Genomic DNA, 4,659 nt, shown 5'->3' with positions numbered 1-4,659 from the left:
ACTATACCAAATCTATCTACACTGACATCTTCACCCTTCACTACAGATACAGAGGGATTTTGTCTACATCTGACTTTAGTGGAGACATGAATCTCAGAGGAGTTCAATTCTCAGGCTGCTCTAAGGATGCCATGTGGAAGAACAATTGCAGGAATATGATTGACATTATTTTTCTTTGATTTATTATCCATTTCTGTCTTATATTTTAAAATATACCTTGACTACATTTCTTAGGATGGGGTGCAACTGAATAACAAGACCGCAACTAACTTTAGAAGTTTCCAATTTTTGAATTAGGTGGGGACAAGTGAGCCAAAATATGTTCATTACAACTCAATGTTCCCACTACTTGATCCCTAAGAATCCAGAGGTGATGGGAGCCGCAAATTGCATATAAATTATTTAGAAAAAAACTAAACTAAGAATATTTTCACGTTTACCTGAACTACCTTTCACATCATGTGCATATAATTGACAATTTGAATAAACTTTTTCAGACTGATTTACTACATTACTCTTCTTCTGGATTGTAATCTACAGCAACTAAATTGAAGGAAGGATTTGTGAATTTTGTTTTTTTTTTCTTTTCAAGCTAGAGAACCAGTTGCTATGTCTCTCATTTCCAAAGAAGAAAGAAGGATGGACTTCATGGCACACCCCTGTTATTCCTACCAGGGAAGCTCAGATTGGTCCAACCCATGAATTGGGAGCTATAATAGAGCTAAAGTCCAATATGTAAAAAGTCTAATATGTAAAATATGTATGTGTGTGTATATATATATATATATATATGTATATATATATAAATGTGTTTATCTGTGTGTCTGTATGTTTGTGTATAGGTGTATATGTACAAGTGTTTAATATATTATTCAAGTATTATATATCTATAAAAATGTATTTTATGTGTGTATACATATACATATGTATATATAAATATACATACTAAATCCAATTCTAATATGACAATCTACTGAGAGTGAGGGCCAATAGGCTACCTAAGGAGGGGTGAATAGTGCCAGATGGGAAATGAAACTATCTAAAGTAGAATAGTCTGCCTTGGAAGCTAGTGCAGTTGTAGCATAGAGGATCTCCTCAATTGAGGTTCTTTAGTAAAGTGTGATGAGACCCTTTTGACGTATGATGTAGATCCCTTTTCAAGTTCAAGTTGGACTTGGCATCTGAGCTTTTTGGCTTTGAAGCTCAGATTCTATGAAGCCAGAGCTTCTTATAAAGTCATCATTTAAATAGCCATTACTAAAAGTTAAAAAATTCATTACTGAAAAAAATTCATCTGTCTTTATTGTTCAAAATGTATGAAATGATCTCTTCCAGCTAGAACTTTCTGTGACTCTAAGGGAAAGGCTGGCATTCTCTTTCCAGATTTCATGAGCCTATTGATTCAGTCATCTTTACTGCTTTGAAAGGTTTGGGCTGAATTCCAGTTCTACTTTTACAATTTTAAGCCTTTAGTGGTCAAATGCAAATAGGTGATTTACTGGTAACCTGAAAAAATCATGAGAAATAATCTGGCAACATGTCTGAGGCAAACAAACCAAAGCTCAACAAGTTATACCACAGAAAAAGAAACCAAAGACAATTAAATATGAATTCAAGATTCAAATAATACCATTCCTATATTTTTCACAAAATAGAAGAAAGTCAATCAGTTTCATTAGAAAAATTTTAAAGGGTCCTATTTCTTATCTTGTCATAGATTTTTCATGGCTAGGAAACCTGAATAGGTTTTAATTACAATAATAAAAGGGTAGTAGGTCTTTTTAAATACACACATACTATTATTTTCTAGCTAATGTTGGGAAGTTTTGAAATGATGGGAGATACATTTTATTTATTGCCAGTTCCCCTTTAGAGTTTTGGTTGAGGGTGGAGATGATCATTTTGAACTGGAAAGAAGGAAAGATGGCTGGAGTCTGTAAGTAATGCAACTGTGGATAGGAGTGGTTGAAATAAATGCCTGGAATGATGTATGACTACAGTAGGAAGCATGGATGAATCTTCCCTTCACAGAATAAAAAGGTCAGAGAAATTGATGTTGGTAACTATATAATTTAAAGTTTGGACTGAATATGACTATAATAGATTGCTGGTGGAGCCTCTCTCTCCAAGATATATTGGTTTGATCTACCTTACCTTTGGATAAGCAAAGAACAGTTCATTCTGATTGGATCATACCCTAAAAGCTTATTGTGAAGCCAGAATTGTGAGCCTCCAAAGCTACTTCTCTTCTCAACCTTAACCTTAGTATCCATCTTGCTCTGATTTCTCCCTGTTGTCTCCTGGTGATGTCATCCCACTATTCTCTGCTATTCTCTCTGCTTTCCTGAATATTGTGTCTCTTTTGGACTGTGTAATTACTATTCTCTGGTACCATTTCCTGGACTTCAGTTCTTCAGGGTCAATTTTTGGCTCTTTGCTCCTAATACTGAGGTGTACAAGTCAGAAAGCCTCATCTAGATAAGAATACTTGTGTTTTGTCTTTTTAAAAATATTTTTATTATGTCCTTTGTGTTTATAAAATAATTAACCCTCCCCCCCCAGTACCTCCCCTTGTGACATGGTATAAAGTCCACTTTGCTCCCAGGATCTTCCTTAATTGACTATAAATGAAGTTGACCAAGAACAAAAGTTAAGTGAAAAGGACAAGGTCATTGTCCCATATCTTCCTGATCTATCCATCTTCCTCTATAAATCTACAAGTACCCCAAACCCCTAGATTTTGCATCATATTCTAATTAGGCAAAGTCTCACTGTCTCCTTACCCTGCATCTCTGTTGATGTTGATTTGTAGCTCATATCACTTTAGAACCCTCATACAATAGATACCAGATTTGGGGGAGGAGGTGATGATGAAACCTGTGCCTGGAGTCAGCCTTAAGCTGTGTATTTAAAATGTATCAGCTGAGCTTACTCCAAGTTAAGTCCCTATCACCTGAAAAGCATGCTCAGTGGTGGGCATCATCTTTAATAGGCCTAGGGGAAGTAGGGATTGGGGGAGAAGTTAGTTAATGTTAACCTTTAGTGAATTAAATCCTTTGCTTATCAAATTTATTTCCCAATACGCTTGTGATAACGAGGAACTCTGGAAACAGGCTCTGCTTCTGGCAGGTGGATGCTTCCACATACCAGGAATAGGTAATAGATAGGTTCTAATACATTTATTTACTGATCATATATAGCAAGCTCTCCATTTCTCATTGCCAAGGGATCTAAATGTACTTGAAATCAGGTTAAGTGGAACCAAATTTAGTCTCTGTATGACCTGACTGGGGATATGCAACCTGGGATTGAATTTCCTATTTTATATTATTTTTGTTCTCAGTTGCAACCAGTTATTTCCTTAGAGACCACAGAGCACAAGTAGGCAGCGAGGTAATGAAATGTGGTAAATCTGGTTAAGAAGAAATATGACTATAAATGCTTTCTTTTCTCTCCTCTCCACAGACTCATATATATTTACTATGGTTTCTATCACGTTGCAAAGTACTATAATCCCTGCTTTGCTGGTCTGGTTATTTTGGGATAAATGGAATTCTTGTGTTTTCATAGGTGGGACTGTCACCAACCATTGTCATGTGTATTCTTGTCCCATTACTTAATATGGTGTCTTGCTGATATAAAAAGGGCAAACATTTAATTTCATGGAAATATTTTCAGAATGAAAAGCATATGACCTCTCTATGAACTCCTGATCATTTTAAACTTCTGACCATCTAAAATTACTGCTATGTTTGGCCACGCTTTTTAAAGAATTGGAAACAAAGTTGGTGTTATTGAATTGTGAAATGACCAAACAAATTGGGTTCATTAATGAAATGGAACATAACTGTGCCATAAGGAATGATGAATATGAAGAATTTAAGAAAATATGAAAAGATGTGTGAACTGATAAAGAGCTAAGAAAGCAGTACAAGAAGAACAATATGCTTAGTTTTAGGGAAATTGAAAAGAAGAGATTATTGAAAGACAACAGAAATCACATCAAGATTGCTTCCAAATAACTGATACTGAAACACATTTCCTTCCTCATAGTAGAGGTGGCAAGATAATATATCTGCTTAGTCTCAGTCATGTGGTATTGAAAAGTTTTGTTTAACTGTTTTTAATATTGTTCTGAGGGACAGAAATGAGGGATTATTCCTTTTAAGTATGCTTCATGAATTTGTGTGTCATTCTTGCGCAGGGGCCATGTTAATCTTTTCTGTATTGTTCCAATTTTAGTATATGTGCTACTGAAGTAAGCACATAATGTGATGGTAACCCTACTTCCCATGAGTTCCAACCCAGCTGTTTGATCCCCTTCTGCTTCTTCAGCAGAAGCTTCAATGAGTAATTCAACAAGCATTTATGAAGAGCCTACTACGTTCCAGTAAGCAGGGTGAAAATAAGCTTCTTGGGATAGGATGAAGGGGGAACTGGAGCAGGGGACTGGGGTCAAATGTAGTCTCAGAAATTGCTAAGTATAACTAGCACAGTCTCATGGCTTCCTTGGAATATGAGTTAAGGTCTTCCACACATGAATCCCATCTCTCTCTCCTTAACAGCCCCCCCCCTAAAAAGAATCATATAATACCAGAATAATTTATATAACCACCATAACTTACTTTAATAGATTTCAATCACATCATGAATTAATCA

At 35.6% G+C, this 4,659-nt stretch overlaps 1 non-coding gene across 1 annotated transcript; it reads right to left on the bottom strand.

Moving 5' to 3' along the window:
• Positions 1 to 4,159: 4,159 nt before the first annotated feature.
• On the bottom strand, positions 4,160 to 4,266 carry LOC141503660 (U6 spliceosomal RNA). Its single transcript, XR_012473001.1, has one exon. It is a non-coding gene; the product is annotated as a U6 spliceosomal RNA (small nuclear RNA).
• Between the last annotated feature and the right edge of the window lie 393 nt (positions 4,267 to 4,659).

The sequence above is a fragment of the Macrotis lagotis genome, chromosome X (genome assembly GCF_037893015.1).
Source record: "Macrotis lagotis isolate mMagLag1 chromosome X, bilby.v1.9.chrom.fasta, whole genome shotgun sequence".
Taxonomy (NCBI): domain Eukaryota; kingdom Metazoa; phylum Chordata; class Mammalia; order Peramelemorphia; family Peramelidae; genus Macrotis; species Macrotis lagotis.
This window is presented reverse-complemented; position numbering and strand designations above follow the sequence as displayed.